Source organism: Lagopus leucura, unplaced genomic scaffold (genome assembly GCF_019238085.1).
Source record: "Lagopus leucura isolate 7727_CA_CO unplaced genomic scaffold, USGS_WTPT01 Super-Scaffold_100015, whole genome shotgun sequence".
NCBI classification, from domain to species: domain Eukaryota; kingdom Metazoa; phylum Chordata; class Aves; order Galliformes; family Phasianidae; genus Lagopus; species Lagopus leucura.
Window position 1 is genome coordinate 12,824,232 of NW_024962269.1, and position 25,310 is coordinate 12,849,541.

The 25,310-nt window shown below is 39.1% G+C and overlaps 1 long non-coding RNA gene across 4 annotated transcripts in view; it reads right to left on the minus strand.

Annotated features, from left to right (window-relative positions):
• The window catches only part of LOC122182753, a 351,304-nt gene that overhangs the window by 101,190 nt on the left and 224,804 nt on the right, over positions 1 to 25,310 (minus strand). For all 4 annotated transcript variants that reach the window (XR_006179979.1, XR_006179980.1, XR_006179977.1 and 1 more), the window contains exon 5: positions 24,608 to 24,685. This is a non-coding gene — a long non-coding RNA (uncharacterized LOC122182753). The remainder of the gene's footprint in view (positions 1 to 24,607; positions 24,686 to 25,310) is intronic.

Consider the following 25,310-nt stretch of genomic DNA (forward strand, 5'->3'; position numbering starts at 1 on the left):
AGAAAGAAAGAAAGAAAGAAAGAAAGAAAGAAAGAAAGAAAGAAAGAGAAAACACCTTTGCATAGTTGTTTTCTTTAAGCATTAGTCCATTTTGGCTAAACTGGTGTTACTGAAAAAGTGCAATTATTTGCCAGATCACTGTTAGAAAAGAAGTATTTTAGATTTTATTAATTTGAAAAGCTGAAAGCAAAATTTGCAGTGGCTGGTGTCAGCAATCAGGACATGGCATAAAAATAACCCTATAATTCTATGTGGTCATTGACTGAATAAAATCCCAGTCTGCCCCAGAATGAGCTAAGAGCACAGCTACACCCCCTGCAGCTAACACTGCCTGCTTAAGGAAGGTGCTCTGCTCAGGCTTAGTGCCTTCTTAGGGCATTAAGTGTGGTTTCCCCAACCCATGGAGAAGGTCTCACTTGAAAGCCCCTTCCTGCCCCAAGGCTCTGGGAGCAGTCTGTGGTTTGGTCCCCACAAGCTTCTTCTGGATGAGATTCCATTAGCATCACTGCCATTGTCCTTTTGGACCAGAAACATTTCCTTTATTTTACCACTATGGTCTTTTGCACTGTAGGTCTTTTCCACCTTGCCTGAGCCTCCTACTCAGCCAGGATAAGCCAGTGAAGATCCATGCAAGTTCAATGGATGCAGATTGCTTTACAACACCTGAAACACTGCCAGAAGGCATAATTACAATAATCGTAGCTTTAAAAAAATCTATTTATTAGCATGAAGATGGATTTAGCTGCATTCTAATTTTTCAGACTCTTATTTTTCCATCATGTTCCAAGCTAGTAAGTGACTTAAACCAGAACAGGACCAGCTTTAAATTCTCCTTCAAAACTAAAAATAACCCTTTCAACTAATTGTGCACGTTACCTCCTCCAGCAGCAATTATTTGGTTTCATCCCAACCTTCCTACTTACCCACAATTACCATCTCCTTTGACATGACTAACTAAAAGCAAGTATTAATATGGACTTAATGTTGTTTCAAAAATTGGTGCAGCACCAAGGGTGCCAATGACCCTAATTTCACTTTGCACTAAAAATGCGTTGATCTGTGGTTTTTGGCTGCTGCTTTAATTTGACTTGAAGGTTGAAAGTAAACACATCACTCAAAGGCATGGTGCATGAATTAAGGTCTTTCTGTCACCAGACTCTGCTTTTTTTTCCCCTACTCCCTGGGTCAGGCACCCCAGAGTTCCCTCCCTTTCCCCTTTCCTCTCATGGGGCCCTGGGGAAATATTTCTCTTGACACAAACTCCTGTGTGACTAACACCTGCATTTCTTTCAGTGCACACTTCCATGGGGGAAGTTTTTCTTTTTTTTTTTTTTTTTTTAATCTTTCCCTTCCCTAGAAAATATTTCTCTAAGAACGACCAGATTTTCCTAGTTGCTCCAAACAGAGACTTGTTGCATTTCCAACAGCAGAAAGCACAGTGCTTGACTTTGAATTCCCTTTGACCAGGAGATCACCTTCCAAGAATGCGTGCTTTTGATGAACAAAGTCCATTTTTAATGCTCAGTGCTACGTGTTGGGATGGAACTGGGGACATGGTAAACCCAGCTTTTTCTGCCTGTTAGAATAACAACAAAAGCCAGCATGGTAAATTTCTCTTGGCTTCCAGATATTAGAATGTATTCAATGCTTCTTTGACAAAGTTTACACCTACAAGTGTTTGCTGCGTCACAAACCTCCTTCTCCAAGGATGCAGTTTTTAACAGCAAAAAGCAGCTTTGTCTGTTACAGTTTGATCTGGTTCCCTGAACAAGATAGAGCTATACTGTAAAATAACTTTTTTACACAGGGGCTTGCACTGGCATCAATACATACATTGGGGTATATGGTGGGGGGATTGCTCTTTTTTTGTTTTTCCACACACATAACTGACATCTTTATTCTGCAGGAAAAAAAAAGTGTAAACCAAGCATAACTGTCTACAGCATTTTCTTGGGGTCAGGGTTTCCAGGGAATAATAGAAGGAGAAAGCTTCCTAAAGACATATCTTAGCAGAGTAAGGATGGGGGTTCCAATTTACTAGTCTTCATCTTATTGAGGGCAATAATTTCCCTGAAGACTTTATTGGCAGGGTATCACTGCAGAAAACGTTTGCTGCCGGCAACCCTATTATTTTCCATGAGAAATACAGTCCCGTGAGAAAGCACGTTCTCACTCTATTTCTGTGGGAAACACCAAGAGAAGAAGAATTCCAAATCCCGCGAGACCAAGCAACTGGAAACAACACCAGAAGCTTTCTTGTTTGTGTAACTTATTGCAGAAATATCAAAGGAGGAGAAGAACATGTTTTCATAAAATTTTCGCTTTGCAAGAGCTGAGAGTTGTTGCTTTTTTAAGAAAAGAGGATTTGTATCTGACAGCCCCAAATCCCAAGGATGATCGGTCTATCTCAGTTGTCAATTTACGATCTTTAAAACATTTTTAAAATTGACTGAACCTTAACTACATCCTACCTCATCTTGTACTAGCCAAGTTTTACAGATGCCATCTTAAAAATCAATTCAAGGAACAGCCATAAACTTGAAAGCTTCCTATTTGAAGTGTATATGGCAGAATGCAATTTTGTTTAATTTTAATTGACAGAGATGTCAGCCTAAGAGAATATTTTAGAATATTAGTAAGAATAGTAAACTCATACCTTGACACTTTTATGATATAATGGTATAATTCTCGGGGAAAAAAAATCACCACTGTCAGAATTTACACAAAAGCGGTACATGTTTTACTTTTTCCTCAGTAAAGGAGTGACAAATGTATTACTAATTACACAATGACTTTATTATGTAGAACCAGTAATAAAAGCCATGATGTACACTCAGCAAGGTTAGTTTCATTAAAAAAAAAAGGAAGTTTTTTTTTATTATTACTACAAACGTGCTGGTGAGGCTTCTGCCTGTGGGATGTGGTTCGGTTGGCTGCTCTCTGCATTTCACAACACAAAAAGCATGTTTGCAAGGCCTGTTTGTTTCTAAGGAGACAAATCTTCAAGCGGTGTAAAACTGCTATTTGAGCAAGCTAAGAATTAGGCTTGAAGAAACATGATCAATTCCTGCAAAAGATCCAAAAGCCTGGGTGTGTGTTGAATGTCTCAGATGTTGATTTTTCTATGTGCTTATTTGTTCAGATACGACAAAGCAGCCTCACATTAAGGCATAAATGAGTGACTGAAAACATGCTTACACTCTGAGTTCAGATAAAACTGAAGTAATTTAAACAGAAAACTTTCTTTCCCCTTCCCTAATTTTGACAGTGGTCAGATTCTGAGCCTACTGATTTTTGTTAAAGTCCATAAAACCAAAAACTGAGCTCTCTGTCCTCAGTCTGGGACCGGATGAAGTCCTGCTCCAGACGGTACCCTGCTGTCTGTCTTTGCACCACTGTTGTATAGAAAATTCCCAGGCAACAAGGAAAGGGATGCAAACGCAGAGTGAGCAACTTGGCGCTGCCGTGCTACAAGAACACATGCTCCCTAACTCCTCACGGCCTGATCTAGCAAAGCAATTAAATATGCAGCTAACTTTAAGCACATGAGTAATCCCTTTGACTTTAAAGAATTACTCATGTGCTTAAAGTTTAGTGCCCTGCTGTACTGGGACCTACTCTCCAAAGCAAAGTATGGCAGAGATTTAGTGATTAATTACAGCCTACAGATGGACAAGCCAGTTGGGTGAAACAAGAATTGGCCCAACCCTTTGCCCTTCTCCAAAAACAAATCTGAATAAAGGTCAAAAGAGTTTGGTTAAGGACGTACTTACCAAACTTTCAAACCTTTTGAGGACCATCCACCACTAGTAAAGGCTCTCACATTGTATCCCTCCGGGAGTCCCATAGGCGTAGTCGGTTGTAAACTCATTTTGCTATATGGTCAGGCACGCGTGTGGCAGGGAGGAATGAATGACAATGTAGTACGGCCAAAGCTGGTGTCCTGTGACCATGGAGCTTTTAATATGGAGGCAACGGAATCAGGATTAAGAATTGCAGCTGCTAAGATGCTAAACCCCACATACAGCTCCTATGGCTCAGATGTTATCAAGCGTAAAATCTTTTGAATAAAGCCTTACATGGGGGCACCATTGTAAACTGCTTTCCCAGTTAAAGCCTTTGCGTAGCAGTAAGAGGGACATGGTTGCATTTTGCCGTATTATTTTCAGTAATATGTCAAAGGCCACTGAAATCAATTCCTATTAATTTTAAAGGACTTTTCATAGTAAAAATAATGCCCAGTAAATGCACTGTAATGGAACTGCTGTTTAAAAATCCTCTAAGGATTGCCAGCAACTAATTTTCTTCCATGAGATAAAATTGCACAGTGTTCATTTCCACTATAGAAGCAAAAGTTAGACACGTTTCAAATAAGTAAGCTCAGAAGGAGTTTGTGTGATTCTGCAGTACTTTATGGTTATAGTCTTTGCTTACATCTAACCCAAACTCCCTCTCTTTGGTATTGATATAAATCCCTTTATGAGAGGAGAACCAAATTCTAATTCCAACACTGCAACTAACTAGATCTTTGGCTATGGAACAAGCCCTCATCTAGGAAAAGGCATGCAGAGACAACAACCCAGTAAATATTGTACTCAGCTAAAAAAAAAAGATAGATACTATTTTTTAGAAAATCAAAAAAAGATTTTTTTCTTTTCCCAGACAAAAGTGCTGAGAGATCCTGGTAAAGGCTTCCCATCAGGAGGGTAATACAAGTCTTTTCTATTAGAATTCTGTTAGATGCACACTAATGCTGCCCATGATTGTCTTCCCCAGATCCTAGGATTGGTTTCTACACCAAGATGCTTCAGTTCAAGAGCACTTTTCCATTCAAACCACATTAGGTTCCCTAACATCATTATCACACTCAAAATCAAAACAATTTCCTGAAAAGCCTTAAATAGTTCCAGGCAAGACAAAAACATTCAGTTCATATTTTTCCATGATACTTGCAACCTAAAGTCTTCAACCGACTACTTCTTTCTAGTTTTCCTTCCAAGAGTTTGGCCTTATTTCATATGCTGGACAGGAAAACAAGAAAAAAAAACAACCATTTTCCAAGGCTAGGAACTGATCTCTGAAGAAGCAATGGCTGTTAATTCACTATATATGTGTCTAGATTGACTGCTTATTTATATGAACTTAAACCTGCAGATACACAAACTACAATGATAATCTAGAGCATCCAGACATACTTTAGAAAAAACAGTATTGAGCTTCTTTTGTTTGATGTTTTGTTTGCTTGGATTTTTGGTTTGGAGGGGGCCTAGGGAGGAGTTGTTTGTTAGTTGTGAACCTGCCTACATTTCCCTCTTGGTAACAGAATAAAATTCTGTAACACAAAAATTCAGCTACACAGAACAGCATAGTAGAGACTATGTACCACGGAAACCCAAAAGACAACAATACAGTGTTCAGCATTTTTTCCTAAATATTCTTGCTCTTTTTGATGTCCACTTTCCTGGCAATCATACAGAATTTCATAATACGCACAAGTAGCAATAGTATTTTCTGTTTGAATGTATTTATACAGTTTCATTGACTGAGGAAAAACAGCCAAAAAATAAAATAAACTCAAGACTATGGATTTCCAGAAGTGGGACCACAGCATAAGGAACCTCTGTAATGAGAAGCATTACACAAACATCAGTTGTGACTCCTGGTAAGGCCAAGCTTGAAGCAACCACATGGGTGGAAATGCCATCAACAAGAGGAGACATTATGAAAGAAATGGATTGGCAAGCGAAATAGGAAGACTGGGTATGTAGAGATTTAAGAAGTGTTAAGAGGAAACAAGGAACATAGCTTCTTTTTCTTTATTTATTTTGTAGAAGAAATGGGTGGGAAAATAAAAGTCTCCTCCATCAGATTTGTCACTCCTTGTTCAGAATGGGCACACGGCCCCTATGAAGGATTAACTGCTCGCTTGTAAAAGACCATGTTTTGATATTAAGCCATTTTTAGCTGCAAGTTGGCCAAGCAATGTGTGTGCTTCTGCCACTCTATAACTCAGCCGTAACTTCTGTAGTGCTCTGCAGAGAGCACCATGCCTGAATTGGCAGCTCCCATAGCAGCCAACAGCCCTCTGAGATTTGCATTGACTTTAGGGGATTATCGCACCTTAAAATGCAGGATTTGTAAACAAAGAGTAAAAATAGCCATCACTAGAGCAGTATAGTAACGCTTTGTGCGAGTGAAAAACAACAGTGGAAATGGTGGGTGGGACTCCTTTTGCAGGAGCTATTTTTAAACAGCTCTACTTTTCGGGTATTTTGGTGGGGATTTTTTTAGGGTTTTTTTTGTTTTTTTTTTTTTTTTTTGATAGTATGAAAAAGTTTTAGTTTATGTCATTGGCTAACAGGCTATAAAACTGCAGGTTTGAAAAAAAGGAAGTGAGCCCATTTTTGTGATCCCTAAAAGAGATTCAAACCATTACAAGTAACTCCATAGTTGTCCTTTCCTTAATTCTGCAGAACTTTAATATAGCTTACCAGATATCAACTTGAATCAAAACTTAAAGTCAAAGAAGATGCTTCCACCACCTTCAATGACAGTCAGCACTTAAATGGGATCTAGGAGAGGTGGAGCAAGGCTCCACCTCCTTCTGGTAGCCTTTTTTTTTTTTTTTACCTTCACCTGTGCTCCCGTGGCTGACTCACTGCTTGCCTCAGGTGGTCAATCAGAGGTTCAGGCTGTGATTCAGCAGTTCCCATACACCTGGAAATTCCCATCTTTCTTGAAATATGGTGAAATTCATGGTTGTGTAGAAACAGTAGAGTGATTCATAGGCCTTGCACATTCAAAATCTGCTGAAAATATTTCTAGTCAAAAGGGATTTCCAGAGGAGCTGAGATGCAACCTCCTTCAGAAGCACTTTTCCACCAGATTTTTATGATTTTAGGACAATTTCAAACCCAAATCAGAACCTAAATTAAAAACAAATAAACAAAAAAAAAATGTTAAAACCAAGAAAGCCACCAAGTTTTGTTGTGGATAACCTAGAGTCAGTCATGAGTCTTCTCAGTGAATCTGGCAAGTCACTTCTTTTCCCATATCTCAGTTTCCTTAGCAATATGTTGCACTGACCTCCGATGTGGATCGATACAAAATTTCAAGCTTAAATTCACTATACAATACACAGGTTGTAGTTGCCTGCCAATAGGATACCATAGGTTGTAGGCTATAGTAGACCACAGTGATAGGAAGAAGATGGGAGGTGAGAAGATAAAAATAGATAAATTGGATCACTTAAACAATAGAAATAGAAAGACATTATTTCATTTTTATATGATACAGGAGGTTCATTATGTGCTGTATCGACAACATAATATTTTTCAGTGTCACCTCTTCATTAAAGAGTCATTTTAAAGGCAGTTGATGGGTTCCAGTATCATTCTATTCATCTAATAAAAGTATTCATTAGTTTATACATCATATTCCTTTTCCTGCTGATCTGGTAATCTTTAAATATGATGTCCCAAAGGTACTGATTCTGATCTCACATCAGTACATATTAGTAAATCCATTAAAGTTAATAGGTTATTGTCCATTGATGTGGGAAAATCAAGGCTAATGAGGCTGCTTGAGTATGCAAGAATTACAGGATCGGAACCTACTGCCATTTACTATTTTGGAAGGTTATGTGCCTTTTCAAGATAGGACATAACTTTCCTTAACACAGCTTTCAATAGAGGTGCATTAGCCTCTAGTGGCAGTAGAGGTGATATATTGTATTGTTAATTTAAAGGATTATGCATGAAAAGTGAATATATTGCAATAATTATGAAGTCTTGTTTGACTTCACTTTTCCACAAGTGTACTTTGTCATGCTTTAAATACATTATGGATTTGAAAAGCAAAATCAAGATGCTGGAAATCAGAGTGAAATAAAAATCTTATTAGCATATTCTAAGATTTAGGTTTGGAATATTTTCCACGTGACTGCCATTATTACCACATTTATATCTCAGCAATGCCTCATTTGATTGCGAGCATGTGTGAGTTTGTGCGTGCATGCGTGTGCAGAAGGGGTCATGACATTTATTAAAGCAGTCAATAAGGCACGCATAGGACAGGCATCTAACCCTGGAATATATTTATATTTATACTCATTTCTGATATGGAAACTAAAGAAAGGAAATCAATTGGAATCTGTTTCATTGTCCTTCACCTTGACTCTTTGGTTTAGAGTAAGCAGTTAAAGAATAAACATTGCTGGGGATAAATAAATAAATAAATGGATGAAAAAGCCACTCTCTAACATTATTAGGACATCCAAAGTAAATAAAAAGTGGTAGAGCTGAGAGCAAATTGCTGCAGTGGTGCCAGGGAGAATCCTGATTTTAGCACCGCTGTACCAAATTTGTCATTTAGGAAAGCTCTTGTTCCCTTTATTGAGTTCCACTGTAGTGAACAATTTCTGCCTGCATCCCTCGTGTGTCCTTTTGGTTTATTATCTTTCACTGTGAATTGAGCATCCACAATCAGTTTCACAGGAAGCCTAATTTCACACACTGCTTATACATATGATGAGGACTTCCCTCTCCCTCCCCCCTTCCCTGTCCCTTCTCCCAATGTTCTTATCAAATGAAGAATTGTGGATAAGGGTTAGGTGCAGATAAACATGAGTGTAGCACTTCCAGAAAGGTCATGATCCCCCCATAAGGTGCTTCTTGTTATGCCTGACCTTCAGATTTTCATCATCAGCCCACCTGACAACTTAATAATGCAGAGGTGCAGGATTCATTTCTCCCCTCTGAGAGAGCCAGTACGGGACGCCCTTTTCCCTGATTATTTCCCTGCACTCCCGGCTGCCCTTTATAAGCCAACCAGAACTCCATCAATCATGCTCTTCTCTCCTTTCCTCCTCAGCCCCCAGTCCTCAAAGCTCGAAAGCTGCAATGTCCCCTTTTGTCTTGCGCTGCTACCCAGCTACAACAACAACAGCAAAGGCTCCCTGCCTGAAAACTCCCTTCACAGGCAGCAGAGCACCTTCCTATTCAAAAAGAGCGAGCCTTTTAGTTTCCTCCACCCAGACTGCAATATCTTGCAGAAAAACTCTTCACGGGCACTACTAATTGTTAAAAGAGGGAAGAAATTTAAGCTGAAATCAGAAGTTTTGACTTTGTTTGTTTCTTTTCTTCTGTTTCCCTTCTTTATTTTTTTTTTCATTCTTGTTCTTGTTTCCCTACAGATTAGTAATAATCAAATGAATAAAAAAAATCCTTCTGGATTACTCCTTTCTTCTTTTATTGTGTTTTTTTTTTTTCTTTTCTTTTTTCTTTCTGAAGATAAAGGGAAAGCAAAGATTGGAGATATTCAGGGTATTAAGAGTATCAGTGTAATGGTCTGAAATAACAGAAAAATTTGGAAAAAAGTCTTCTTTTAATGGGAAGACATTGATTCAGATCAGATTCTAAAGGCTGCAAAAAAAAAAAACAAAAAACCCTCTATTATAAAATATGAATTCACTTCACCCCCAGCCTTCCTAGTGCTTTTTCAGCCAATAATTCCTAGAGTGAAAACGGGATGATAACACACCATGAGCATCTGGTGAGAGCGAAGTACAGTATGTTCCCTGACAGAGCAGGGATATGCCAAGGCCATCTCCTATTGCCTAAAGCAGCTGCCATTTGTATCTCCAAGAGGGGAAGTATCCCCTGGTAAGCTACAGCTCAGCTGGGTATGCGAGCTTTGCTGTGCCCAGCAAGCAAGCTCAGATCCTATCCTGCCCAGTGGCAGCAGGATGCAAATCTGTACCCAGCTGGATAAAGAAGTTAATGCGATAGCCCAGCTCACCCCATTAAGGCACTGTGCTGGAGCTGCAAGAATAAATAAATAAATAACAGAGCCGCATGAAGCGCCATAAAACCACTCGTTTGCCAAATATCAGCATCGTGGCTGAAATTAAGTTTTCCTAACTCCTCCTGTGCCTGGATGCACTCAGATTGCACTGGTGCATGAGAAAGCCTGATCTTGTTGCTGTGTGTTTTTTAAGTGAATCAGCACCTTGCCTTGAAAGGCAAAAATCTGCTTAAAAACAGAGGGGAAAAAAAAAAAAACCAACAAAAACCTCCAGAGCCATTCAGTCTTCCCAACAGGTATTGTGGGAATAATTGGGAGGCCCCTGAATAATGTTTAACCACCTGAATTATTTCATACATTACAGATTTGGAAAATCCCAGTGCAGAGTTGGAGCCTGTAGTGAAATGGGGAATTGCATTTGTTAGTGGTGAAAGCTAAATCACTCTTCAGAGCCTTCTTTTTCTTAATAATGATAACAAAAAGAAATCTCTCCATAAAGGTCTTCTTTCCAACTTTGACAAACATGTCAATGATGGCTAATTGGCATCAGAAGAGAGCTAGAAAAGTTAGTAAACATTCAGGAGGCACAAGAACTGGAAGTTTGTCCTAAATCCCATTGATTTGAAAATTAATGTTGCTTCTACTTTCTGTGTGCTTTGGACAAAATCCCAAAGGATCACCTGGTTCATTTTCATGCTTTTCTCTACTTCATCTAAAGCACATCTTAGAAAGACCAGAAAACATGAGTCAGGAACAGCTGAAAAAAGATTAAGAAGAAGATGAAAGAAGAAGGAAGGAAGGATGGAAAGGATAAGGCACAATAGAGAAAGGGGAAAGATCATTCTGAGATACTGGTGAAGAAAAATAGATGGGTGATAATGATCTAGGGGTGGGGGAGAACCTGTGTGAGGGAGTGAAGCAGGTTTGGTCAGCAAGGGGAAGCACAAACAAGTGAAGCAGAAAAACAGGAAGGAAACTAAAGAAAACTTGCAGATACAGAGGAAAAGCAGCAGGAAATCTGCAGTGCCCAGTATCCTTTCTTGACCACTAGACACAGGAAATCACACTTCAAAGGGACAGTCAAGAAAGTGTGACCTGATAAGGGTGATAAAGATGCCACTGCCACCAGATCAGAGTGTTGGAGGGAGCAGATAGAAGGAAGAAAAGCAAAAGAATGAAGCATAAGAAGTCAGTCTTAAAAGCAAGCTGGACTTTTTAAAAATTTCATCCTAAAATGTGCCCATCTTGACTCTCTAAGTGGGGAGGGGGTCTCCCTGGGATATTAAAACCATTCCCAAGCCAAGCTCTGTTTAAGCTTCACAAACTAAAGCAAATGAAAATCCCTTGCTTGGCAACTCTCCTTCGTTCCAGCCTCCATCAGCTGCAGTAGTGATGCCAGTGGCTGTCCACAGCCCTTTGGCAAGGCTTTCCCAGCAGTCCCTCACCTGGGACTCAGGCCGCTCATCTCCTCTCCAACCCCTGAGCTCCCTGGGAGCTTTCACAGTCTTTGGGTGGCATCTTCACACAGCCCCAAGTGAATGAGGTAGCGAAGGACACACAGGGTTGGGCTATTCCTTGGATTGGGATTTCCCTTGGTGAAACACTGGTTTTATATATAGTGAGGAAGGAGATTGTCCTCTATCGACATTTGCCAAGGGAAAATAAGGAATAGTTTGGATCCAGACCAGAGGGCCATGGCTACATCCAAGCCCTTGCAAATTGACTTGGCAAGAAAGGATTCTCTTGAGAAGTGAGGAAAACCAGAGAGATGTCAGTCAGAGAAGTAAACACCATATGCTTGTCTCACAGCATCTGACGGTAGTGAAGTGGACAGAGCAGAAAGGCTGGCAGAACTGAGAAATAGGGCAGCATAAATCAAGACACATTCTCCTTTCTCTGCTTCCCAGAGGAGTTCTACAGACATGAGCAGTGTATTCCTCCTAAATCCAGGAGCTCTTCAAAGCTGATTGGTGTTTTCCATACTGATTATTTACACTAAGCCTTGATTGAGTGAACTGTAGGTTACAGAGAGGTGACTTTTTTGAAATGTATGAGATAAATCCTTCTTCGACTGGAGGGCAAAGAGTTAGTGAGAGAAAAGGAGAGAGTACAAAACCACTTAATATGGTCTGTTTAGTTTTAGATTAACAAGATCTTCATGTGTATATATATATGTATGCTTTTTATAGATACATATATGTTTTTCTCAGCACTGAAATTTTGCAGGCAAAGCCTGTCTAGTAGTTTCAATTTTGTTAGAAAAATGTTGTTATTTGACTCATGTGAAGGTAGCGAAGTTGGGGAGCAGCTGCTCCCTGATGTTACTTTGCTCTCCTTTTCTACCTATCACCTCTTTCAGTTGAAATTCAGTTGAAACACATCGCCCTACCATTCTCCAGAAATGCTATTAAGCAGCAGAGACAGGCTGCAGTCACGTGTGAGACTCTGTTACCCAAGCAGAACTCATTCCTTAAGTCCGTCAGTAATTACCCATGTGGCATTCAGCCCATCAGGTTGCCACTGTTTTAAAAATTGGTTTGAGGCACCTTGAAAGCTTTTTGAGAACACAAAGCAATGATAGCTATGGAAATAAACAGCTGAGAAGGCAGCTCATACAGACAAAAACGTAGGCTGTTGATAAGACAGGTTGATGAGAAAGGAAAAATCTTGCTAGGAAAAAAAAAATTGGACTTTAAGTTAAAGCAAAAGCTTCTGAAATGTGTAATGTATTAGATTATCCCAGACATATTTTGACAGCTATAAGGAGAAATAGCTGAATTAGAAGTTTTACAAGTGTAATCTCTGATGATTTTACACCAAATATTTACTTTTTTTATTCATCAGGTTAATAAACTTGTAACCTCTTCTTGCACTGGCCATTTCCTGATGAGATCCAATTTTCTCCTATCTGCCTGCAACATGCCTGTGTGTTCAAAGCAAGTCTTGAACACAGGTATATCTTCAGAGCCACCATTCAGCTCTGAGGAGGCAGAATTCACATGGAAATCCATGGGAGATTTACTTGCATAAGAATTGTAAATCTGAGTTATTTGGGGGTGTCATTCTGCTCAGCAAAGATTTCTGTTCCTCTTATTAACTCAAACCAAGAGTTTCCTGCCTTCAGCTTCTGAATAGGGGAAATTTTGAGCCTTGGTTGCTTCACCTCAGTTCTCTAGAAAACCAATATTAAGAGCACAACATTCTTCCTTTTCCTGTACTTCTTCCCTTCATACATCCCATGTACATAATGCACACAAGAAGTTCAACTGTTTGGGCAACTCATATCAGTACGACTTAGAAATAACCTTATTGGACATGGGCTTTCTTATGTCTGATAATCCGTGTTCTCTCAGAGCCTAACACTATAAATCCCACTAATTCACCTTAGTAAGAGTTTGATAGGAATAGTATTTGTGAGCAAATGAATAGGAAAAGAATACAGAATATGCCAAGCTGGAGAATAGAAAAAAAGAAAAGAAAAAAAAAAAGAAAGGAAGGAAAAAGAAAACTCCATTGCCCGCAAATTTTAAAATGAGAAGTTTTATGAGGGGAAAATAATAAAAAAGAAAAGGCAGCAAAAAAAAAATTCTTGCAATCACCTTCTGAACCATAATCAATAACACGGAGAAACATTTTTGCTGTTGTTTAAATTCACTAAATGTTCTATTATAATCAAACTGTTTTACATTAAGTCTAATCCAATGGCTCTTCTTTACTGCTTTAAATTTTTTGATTTACTATTCTTTTATCTTAAAAATTCCTCCTGACCAAAGACATGAAAAAATCCATATTTTGTCATTGTATTATTCTCATATTCTTTTTAATGATATAGTATAAAAATCATATTCTAATAGAGGACACCTGTAACATAAATATATTAGGACACTTTTATATCAGTGGCAGAAATCTGTAGTCATATAATACCCTCATATGATGGATAAAAGCTCAAAAAATAGCTTCACTGGAGTAACCCTTGTTCTAAGTTAACAAAAATTAATATTAACTTCTGAAATATGTGATAGAAAATCTTTAATGCAAAACCCCCAAAGTATTCATTCAAGAAGATGTATCAGTTCATAACCCAATTTAGGTAAAAATGACTGTTTTCATCAGCTAAATATTTTCCCAAGAGAAATCATTGCATTTGGTGAACAGTTGAACAAAAGATCATGTCAGAACTAAGATTTGTCTGGAAAGAGCATCTCCTACCTGAAACTGAAATATCAATTTCAGTATGTCCTCTGCATGTCTTTTTGCTGGACCTTCCCCCATTTTTCTATCTAACAGACCGCATCAGCTTCCCCATGCCATAGATCAGCGGTTGGCACCAATCGTATGGTCAAAGGTCTACAGTTTTTTGGATGAAGATCTTTACTTTCTGCTTTTTTGTGCCAGTATGCTCCAAGTTGGTTCCCTTTTGGTAAATAAACCGACATTTTATTTTCTTTTTTAAAAAGCCAAACTAGAAGAAAACAGTTTTTCCCCTTGTAACGATGCATTAGTCTTGAGTTTCTAACATTCCACATTTAAAAGGCAGAAAAACAATTTTTCAAACTTCAAATACATTTCCCAACCATTTTTTAATTGCTTCACTCTGCCACTCAACTGCAAAGTCTCTCTAACACCTCCCAGTGTGATTGTTTCCTGCTAACAGAGACATTTTGCAGACAGATTGAGTGTCAATATTATTAGCAGCAAATTATTCACGTTGCGTGAATAGCCTTATAATCCTTATTTACTGTGAATATGCAGGAACCCATTGTTTTTAAAATAACAGCTTTTAATAAGCCTTGATGGTTCTGATTACATTTTATTGATGCTATCAAGGTTTTAGAGCGGCAGAGATAAAATGTTATTCTTCTGATTCAACAGCAATACCAAGTTAGTCCCTAAAATGCCAAAGGCTGCACAAAATGGATGTAGCAACCTTGTGTCCATGCTGTGGGCACCACTACTCGTCCGTTTGTGTGGTACTTAGATAAAGGTAGGGAACGAGTAGCTGCATCAACCAGTTTGCTGCTAAAATAGCCTTTCACTGTTTATTTTCCAGCTAAGTCAATTAGGCAAGGTGGTGCATCAACATTCAGAATGTGCTGATTTCAGATATATTGGCAGGCGTTTAAATAAACACCAATGAAAGGAGTATACATCTGTTAATAAAATTTTAAAAAAATAATAAAAAAAAAAAGGCAAGCTCTTTGGGAAATAAATGCTAAAGATGGCACGCTGTAATTCCAAAAACACAGGAAGGCTGCTTTGTTGTCTCAGTATTTTTTCTGTAGATGACTTCATTTCCCAAATAGTCCTGTCACTGTGTTGTTTTTTTTTAAACACAAAACTTTAAGCTTTCTCAGTTACAATGTTGCCTTGTTTGAATGCATGCATAAATAAATGTTGATCATCTGCTTCAAATCTAACTTTATGTGAAAGAATAAAGAGGTAGTTTTGAGCTTTCTAATTAAAACACTGAGACCTACCCCATTAAATGACTCTGGTTTTATGCCATCTTGTATGCTGCTGTAATTCAAAGAAACCTGTCTGTCCCACTTCAGGTCAAGGCTCATACAGATGTGGAGGTAGCCATTGCAAAAGCACTTTTGGAAGGATGAGGTCTGAACAGGATCATTATCAGCAGACAAGTTAGCCCAAAGATTTGAGGATAAAGGGGAAAGTGAAGTGTTAGAGGTCAGACTGCAAAAAATTACAGGATCAAGAATAAAACCTAGAGACCCTAAATTCCAGGTCAGTGCTCTACCCACTGTTTCTGTAAATCAACAGTTGTCTCAGTGCATCTTCTAAATCACATTTTTAATGCCTTTGGCCCTCAAATCAATGTCTACCTGTATCTCCATCCTTTTTTATCTCTCCAGCTTAAAATTTGTCTAATTGATCAGAGCTCAATTTCGAGGATTTGTTCCTGCCATACTACAAAGGGCTAAGAGATGAAGTCCACCAGAATAATGACTTTCGTATACAGCTCCTCACCCTCCCAGACTCTGCTTTATTAAACAGGTGATCATTTTGTAAAAAAAAATTAATAATATGGTGCTTTTTGTAGGATACAGATTTAAGAAGGGCACGATCCATTTAGGTTGCCAGTGCAAGTGATTTCAATGTTACCATCATAGTCCACTTATTATAGGTAGTACAGCAGCAGCAGAAAAAGGCTAGGTAACATCTTAAAACATGGGCCTTTAAATGAGGTTGTTAAATTGCCTTAAGAAGTCATCTGATGACTTCTAATTTCTCTCTGGTGGCAGTTATTGCATCAAGTCTGTTCATAATCAGTTATTAATTGTACTGTCACTGGAATTGGGTAGATTAAAGCATTTGTGAGCACCCATGTTAATCCAGGATATTTTTTTCACCCATGCTCATGCCACTCTATTATTTGCTTTATATAAACACACAGGCAAGTAGGTTTTGTTCAGATACAGATATTCCTGCCAAAAAAAATGATGGTTTTCTCAAAAAGGTAGTCTTGAGTGAATTAAATGCTTGATGCTCTTTCTTTGCTAACTTAAAAATACTATACTAATCCAATCAAGAATATTAAAGAATAACATTTGATCAAGTTTGCTAATCATTCATCAATTAAAAACCCCGAGCATTACAAAGATGAACAAAGTTTAAATGATGTAACGTCCCAGTGTCAGCCATGCAAATAATCACTAAAAAAGAAGCAATTTTTAAAAAAGGTAGACATAAGCAGAAAATATATTCATCCCAAAAGTCTCTTTAATATGAATAATTTAAGGAACTCAAGTAAGCAGTATTAGGTATTCTTTGCAGTGTCATAGAAATAATAGAAATAGTAGTCAGAAATCCTCTGTAATCTTTTGACTCTGTGACCCATGGGAAGACATGGTACCTCTGAGTGACCTGCAAGTTTGGCTGTCTGTAAAACAGGTATTTTAAATAATATGAACCTAATCACAGGGCTGTCCTCAGTGCAGTTAATGTTTGGGAAGTGTTCTCAGATCACTGGATAAAAGTGCTATATTAGTTCAAACAATGATGATTATTATCTTTCAGGGATTTTTATCCTCAGTGAAAAGCAAGAAGAACAACTGGCCAATTTTGTCTAGTAAATGCTGAATACTTGGAACACTTCCCGTTCATGCTCATTCTGTGGCTTTCCTGTGTCTGACTTATGTTTATCTTCATTAAGTGGAATAATGCAAGTCAAAATAGCTACAAGTAAACTGTCTGCTGGATAGGGAACAGTTGTTAGTTCATGGGAAATGGATCATAAAAGATGTGCTCCTTTGACTTTAGAAAAGAACTCTAAATTGATCCATTTCCAGTTCAAAGCTCCTTAAAACAGACGGAGCAATCTCACCTGATATTTCATCACCATCACCGCATGTCTTCCAAGCTCAATAGGGGATGGAAGACTGAAAGTTTTTGTCTGTACCAAAGTTCAGCAGAAAGTCCTGATTCACAGAGGAAAGCAGGGAGAACATCTCCTATACTTACTGGAAGCCCATCCAAATAAGCAATTGTCCTGGGTTCTTTGAACTTTGGAAGAGGTGGAGATGCAGTCATATAGAAGATGAACTACTTCCCTTGAAGGAGCACAGCACATATCTGTGCAGATTGATGGAGCCATAAGTCACTAGAAGCTAACCTGGGTACAGCCCGAGGTAAAGCTAAAAGATAAAGTCATTCCAGGTGGGCTGGTGGAAGGGAAAAACAAATCCTAGACATTCACATATGAGGTCGTAACTTCTGTTCCATCGTAGCTCACGTATAAATATTTTAGATTTATATTTTAGAAGTTTTAAGCCTCCCTATAAAATGCATTTAACTTCGGGTTTTATTTTAAAATGCCTCTCAAGTCAGCGAGGTGCCACACTCTCTCAAGGATTTCAAGCAAATCTCTCTTGACCAATCCAAATTCATAAGCCAAACCATATGATTTCAAAAAACCTTCAATTGGCACCTGGATCATATGTCCACATCTGGAAATGATGGATATTCTCCTCCCAGCTGCAGAAGAGGGAAATTCTGCATTAGGCTAAAAATACTGTGTAAATTGCAAGGGAGAAGGGTCAGCTTTCTAAAATTACAGTGGTCAAGGCAAGTCAAGCACTTTAATGGAAGGCTCAGATCCAAGATCAAAATCGTTTTACAAATCTCTGAGCAATTTCACCTAAAAACATGCAGAACGTTTTTGTTGGTTTTACAGTGAAAAGAGCCAATGAGCAGCAAATTCACATAGCTGGAGACTAATCTCCCTTCATGAGGGACACAAAGCAGGTGTGCTCTGCCAGGATGAAACTGTGCCCCAAATTTGGTTGATGTAAAGCAGGAGAGAACTTTCTGATGGGAAATGGTTGTAAATCACAGGAAGATCAATAGAGAAGAACAATTCAAAGCTGCAATCACAGTTTTGAACTCACCTTGATGAAATGTCTCTTTCTAAAATATTCTTAAAACACAGAAGGATATATTAGTTGGTCAGTAATAACAGGAAAAATTATTCAATAAGGAATGACAGAAGCAACTATGGAATTTTTATGATGTATGGCCGAATTTAAATCAGTCACTTGTGCTACCTTCTTTTGCATCCCTTTTCCTTACCTTTTATGTGCAATTATCCATACTGAGACATCATCATCTATGGCTTACAATCACTCATATGAAGTTATACATAAACAAAGGAGAAATCATTGGAAGGTATGTGATCAGATGTTATCATTGATGATAACAATAAAAACAATCATGAAGTTGAAACTGTCTGTCTATGTCTGTGAATCATTTCCTCACTAAGTCTTGTCTGGGAAAGTCTTATTACTTCCAAATGGAATCATGTTGGATTGGACCTTAGGTAGAAGTAAAGTATTGCCTAGAAGGGACCACAGTACAGACTGCATTTCCCAAGGGGGCAACAAAAAGAAGGCTTTACACTTCTCCATTCAGGCATCTTTGAAATACAGGCAAATGATGCGGCGCAAGAAAAAAAAATTGTCTGAAGGTTTCTGAAACAACAAGATACAAAACCTCAATGTTAGGATAGGCAAATGAAAATGAGTTGCTACTACATCAGGGAAAACTATGCTGAAGTTTGGGGATTGGTGTGGCTGCACATTCTTACAGGCACAGATCTAAAATTCCTAAGCAGGCAGTATATCTTGCAAGAATACAGTTTTCTCACAATGTTTCTATTAGCTTCTGTTTTTAGTGAGGTTAGAGATAACAGGAAAACAGTATGTCTCCATGTTATTTTGACTCTTGCAGCTAAGTGCTGGCTGGAATACTGGGGCCTAATTCCAGAGCTGACGTAAATAAGCTTACTCAAAGACAGTGAGACAACACCAATTTACACAAAACATAGTTCAAGCCTGGGAAATTCAGATGCATGTAGAAGTTTAGATAAGATACATCTAGGCAAATATTTGAGGTATGTATACACGTCTATATATAATGCTTTCTAAACCACTTTAATCTCAATATGAGCTGTCTAAAAATAAGAGAAATCTGCTACAGGGAACAGAGCGGCAAGGATGTGAGAAAGCGCAGAGAAGCTCTGTGTCCGTTTGATTTGTCTGACACCCACAAATGAAACCCCACAGTGCCCAGCAGAGGAGGCTCCTCAGCTAGCATCATCTCTGGAAGGAGAAGGACAGAGGCAAAGGTCCTGCCAAGGGGCCGTTCATGGGTGATCTGAGCTATAATCTGGGGGATGTCCATCTTCTGTTTTCTAAATGGGGACCCTCGAAATGATGATCATGTAATTTAATGCACTCAAAAATCAATTACCCTAAAATCACACCAGATTTATCCTCCAGCATATCAAAAATATGATGATCTACCTAAGCATAAGAGAAAACATTCCTGAATTTTAAATCTGTTTTGAAGAGGAAATATACTTCTATGGTTCTGGTCAAGGAATAAGTTTATCTCAACTCCTCAGTTGTTAGGAGAATGGGATTATCTTCCAGACAAACACTAAGGTTTCATCAGAAGTTGGAAAATATACCAAACACGGATTCTTCAACATGTTTCACTTGTTCCCCATTTTCTCAACCTATTCCGCATGCTTTATGCAGAGTAAAATGAAACGAGAAAGTTGAAATATTGTGCTTTTTCTTGGAAAAAAAAAAAAAAGGAATCAACAACAAACAAGCACAAAGTCCAGGTTTGTATCTTTTAAACAGTATTCACACTGGGCTCAAATTATGCGCATAAACATTGCTAATGTATTTGCTATTAGTCTGTGTGACACCTTATTTCTTTAAGTTTGCATCTCTTGGCATGGACTAGAAAAAGTCTCTCCTCTCTGAGAGGGCTAGTTAAGATGTATCTTGCTGTTTCTCCGTATCTTTAGTATGCAGGGAGTGCAGAGATGGAGATAAAAGGAGAAATGTCTATCTTTGAGTCCTCTGCAATACAGAATAAGTTATCAACCTACTAACATGCATGTCTGAATAGACTCCTTTGGCAGGAGGGAGATTTTATCTGTCCTGACATGCGAATTCCTCCCTCATGTCAATCCATGAAAGTACTAAAGAATAAACTCTCTAGTAAAATGAATGTGGCATACCACTGGGACTTAGAGAGCATCATATTTTCCCCTAGCTACTTTTTTTAATTCTCCAACTGAATCCTTGATATCCATATAAATTAGTCACTCTGAAGAACTACTTGAAAATCCACTGCTTTAATCTCACAGGCTTGGGGAGGGCGGCTCATTCCACTAAAGCCTGGGAGTTCATTGTCTCTTTATTTTTCCTCTTCAGCTGAGCAATGTGCCATCACATCTACCCCCGTGCAGAAGCGCTCGGGCAGCATTTGTGCTGGAAGCTTTGCAGCTGTGCAAGTCAAATGAGCAGGCACTACTTTGCCCTCAGATCTGGTAGGCCCCAAGGTACAGATACGAGCAGTCAAAATGTCCTATTTAGCATCATGAAGTGCCCACCCATGCGTGAGGGAAAAAGATGCAATATTTTGAATGAAGCTGAACACAGTTGGTTATTACATTTTGGGGGCCTGAGAGGGAAAGTCACATTGGTCTGTTTGCAGATAAATTATCTGCAATATTTCACATATATTTGTTGTCACACTCGGCACTGGTGTGAAGACTCCCCACTCACCAGCCTCGACAGCACCTACAAGGAACAAGGCTGCCGCTGCTGAAATGAATCCCTTAGTCTTCACTTATGCAATAATTTCACATCAATAGTGGTGGTACAGGGAGAATAATAATCATTTTTATAGAGAAAAACATAACCGAAATAGTAAAACAGACAACAAAAAAGAAGTAAAATAAAAATGATCCATCCTTTCTTCTTTTGGTCTCCTGTGTTTATCCCTAGACATTTATGATGTACTACATAACAACATACTGGCTCTTATTGTATCGCGTCGAAGGCAAGAAGTTACGCTTTGATTTGTGTTTTGCCCGTGCTTTTGTGTCTCAGTTAAAGAATTTAAATGCTAGACAATTCCTATCCTATTTTTTATTAATATTTTTAAGTACTCTCTTAGGGGCCAGGCACACAAAGTTGTTGTTACATCTTTATGTGATATCACTCCAGACCTTAATGCTCTTCAGCATTTCCTCCACCCCCCACCCATCCCCATCCTTTCTTTTGGCACTCTATTTATTATTTCCAACTTTTCTTTGTACTCAGTATCTGTGATGCTCGAAGCATCTGGACTGTTTGCCATTCATTCCTCTTCATGCCTGTAAATCTATAACTGGAGCTTTTACTTAAAAATGAATGTAAAAATGCAAAGCAAGTTGTTCCAGCCTTATGGAGAACGGCAGTCTATCCCTCCTTCTGACCTTCCAATGGATAGTTAGGGATTAAATAGGGATCTGCACTTACAGAACTTTAACTTTTGAAAAGTACGCAGCTAAGGGCTATATAAACAAATATACGAGTGCATAGACAGATATGGAAGAATAATCAGTTGTCTTTTTGAAACTGAAGCTGGGATGGAAGCCTGGGGAGCAATCCTAATGTTGCCAATGGGTGCGCTATCACCAGCAGCACATGCTTTTGCCTTTATCCCCCTATAGAGGAAAGAACTCTGAAGTTTTGCCATAAAAACAAATTGATGGCAATGTGTTATAATGACACTTCCCTCATTTCTTAAAAAGTAATTAATTCCACCTAGGGTGACATTTTCAAACTCCTGTCTTCAGGTCTTTTCAGCTAACCTGAACTAAATCTTTTTCAAAAGCTCACAGATGAGCAAAAAAAAAAACCACCCTTTTTTATTTTATGGATCAAAGGATTTCCCAATAGATTAAGACTTTTCATTTTTAATGTTGCAAATTCCTCATTTTCAGTGCAGAACTAGGGGGGAAAAGAGACTCAAGTGTCAGGTGTGCAGCTGTGGCAAGGTGTTGGTGGGATTTTCTTTGGGCCTGTAAAGCAGTGAACGAAATAAACATCCAAAGCATGGATACATATCCTCTAATACTTTCCTCTATCCCTAACACAAACCGGAAAAGTAAAAAGCCTACAAATGTATGTATCATTGAATGGAAAGTTGGAAATGGAAAAGCAGTATGGTACAGGTAGAGTCACACACTGGGTTAAATTCAAAGTGGAGAAAGAAAACAGCCCTGATGGGCTGCTTCGTATCTGTCTCTCTCTAGATACATATGCACATACACACACAAACACAGAAAATGTGTTTGATCCTGCCCTTCTCTATGCAAGAGCGTATCTGAGTAGGCGATAAATCATCCGCTTGGGCATGTGCACACAGAAGCCAGTTTGAAAAATACAAGGAGCAGAGGCATTGCCATATTGAATCAGACTGTTGGTCCATCAAGTTTGGTATCACGCCTCCAGCAGTGGCTAAACCCTGATACTTTAGAGGAAGGCAACTCTCAAAGTCCTCAGAGCATTTAGCTCAGTCTGTAGCTGGGGGAGGGAAAAATATTCACCCTAACCCCTGCAGGCAGTAAATGTGTGTCCTATAGAGTGAGCTAGGATTTTCCTAATGTGGAGCTGCAACTATGATTACTAGTTTGAAGCAGGACCGCAGAACAATGTTTGCAAACATTCATTCACATAAAAAGCTGCTAATTCACTTTGACATCATGTGTGACCCTTTTCCGGGAAGGTTCATTTGAGCAAGCAGTTTTGTTTATGGAAAGCAAAAGTTTGTTAAATGCTCTGGAAGCACTTCCCCAAACATTTGATGTACACAAACTTTTCATTTATTTCTACACCTCTCAGTTATCCACACAGGAAAGAGAAACGGTGTTGCCTGACACACATGTTGACTCAGGCAGTGAAATCACAGGCTTGCAAACAGCAAATGCACAAAGTGAAAGACAAAAGAAATGCACCATAGATCAAAAGCAATGTATGGAGAATTCCTGAAGGGAAGTGTGACTTTTTTTTTCAAATAAACCATTCTGTTACCCAAGCTCTCCTAATGGAACAGTCTGACATTCCTGGAAAATCATCCAGACTATTTAACTTGACCTCCTGTGTCAGCAAAATTCACCGTCTGGATGCAGATTTCTGGGCTGAATCAACAGTTAGCAGAAAGGGCAGAGTTTTAGTCACCTGCATCCAGACCCATTGAAATATGCTATGTGCCACTGCAGAGCTCAATCTCAAGGAAAAATGTTTTGCTGTGTCCTTTCCTGCCTGCTTGCACTCACATCCTTGATTCCACCTGTTCACAAGGAATTCCCCTGTGTCTGAACTCATCTGCAAAAGAAGCACCCTGTAAATCCTGAAATCGCTCCCTTCTTATGATGGGAGGAGCAGCAAGCCATGGATGGCTTTCACAAGCAATCTAGTTTAAAATCATAGAATCAATAGGGTTGGAAAGACCATGGAGATCACCCAGTGCAACCATTAACCCATTACATCCATTCCCACTGAACCATGTCACTCAGTGCCACTTCTTGAACACCTCCAGGAAAGGTGACTCTACCACCTCCCTGGGCAGCTTGTTCCAATGCATCACCAAACATTGTGTTTAACAGCACATGCAGTTGCAACAGGACTTGACTTTCTTATTATTAATTACAAGTGAGTTTGAGAGATAGGAGAACGCGTAGATAGAAGAGGTTTAATCAGGGCTGGGCATCCTCATCTCCTAATATAAAAATGAAGGTCGAACTCACAAAAGAAATAAGTCTCTTGGGTCAGAATGATGCTGTAACATTTGTATGATAAAAAAGAAAAAATCTGCATTAGAAACACCAAACCACGACAACTGTAACCATCAGCCCAAGTAAACACTTACTTGCACAAAGATGCTTACCCCAAAACAATTCTCTGCTTTAAGAAATCATACTTGGTTTTGGTTGGTGCCCTTTGGAGTCCCAGTGTCCCAGAAATGCATCTCATTCACTTAATTTCATAACTAGGCTTGCTGAAATTTTGTCTGGGCAACCAGGCCTCAGCATAGCCTGGCTCTCCCTGTCTCCCCCAACAGCTCTGTGACCCTCATGGAGATGGCTGGTCCACTCGCTCAGCCTAAAAGTTCTCAAGTGCAAGTTAACTGCATTAAAATTGCACATGTCTTGGGTAGGTGGGTAATCCCAGAACTGAGGGTATGAGCCCCATCTTGCTCCCCCAAACATCTCCATGCCTTGCTTTCTTCTCCCACTTTATCAGCACAACCTGCGCAAAGCAGGGAGCAGAACTCAATGCGATCTTCTTCTGTTAAATCAATTCCTATTACAGTTACAATTTGTTTTGTAGCTTCTTAAAAAAAAAAAAAAAAAAAAAAAAAAAAAAAAAGGAAAAAAAAGAAAAAAGGCAAATGTCTCTCCTGATTTGTTTTTTGTTTTTTTTTTCTCCCCATTCCCTACCTCTTCCCCAGGGCCTCCGCTTGTGCCTCTGTGTAAGTCCTGGGGTCTTGGGTGTCAAATGTCAGGCCTTGTACAGAGCTGTCAAAGAGGAGAATAGGCTGAGATGATTGATGACTGCAAAGCCTGAAATCCAAACCTCTGCTGCAAATGCTTCTTTTACAAAAAAGCTGGGGCAACCCACAGTGGCTATATTCAAGGTCAGCTCGCATACCATTACACCCACCGCTTTGGGCTCCTAACAAGCCAACGCATTCATCGAGGATTTCTCGTCTCTCTGTCCCTGTGTGTTTCTCTCACTCTTTCTCTCCCTCCCCTCACTCTCCTGGCAACCCTCTGCCAAAATTTTCAAGCACTTAATCCCAATAAAAAAAGGCATGGCCTTTTTTCCCCTCCCCTCCCTCCCTCTCCTTCAGGCTGCATTCGCTATGAGGAGCCACGGGCTGAAGCTTAATGCTGCACAAGTCAGATGACAAGATTATTAATGGGAGCAGGGCAATGTCATATCTGATTTCATGCATATTCATGAACGGAGTCATACAGCTGGGACCATGTGCCATGAAGAGACAGAGCAAGAGAGAAACTTTTACACCCCCTCCTTGCCGTGAAGAATCTGATCGTGGAGATTAAGAGCCCTGTCTCGCAAAATTCAATTGTTCTCTTTATATGTTAAGAAAAAAAGGGGGAATTGCTTGCATGTTAATAA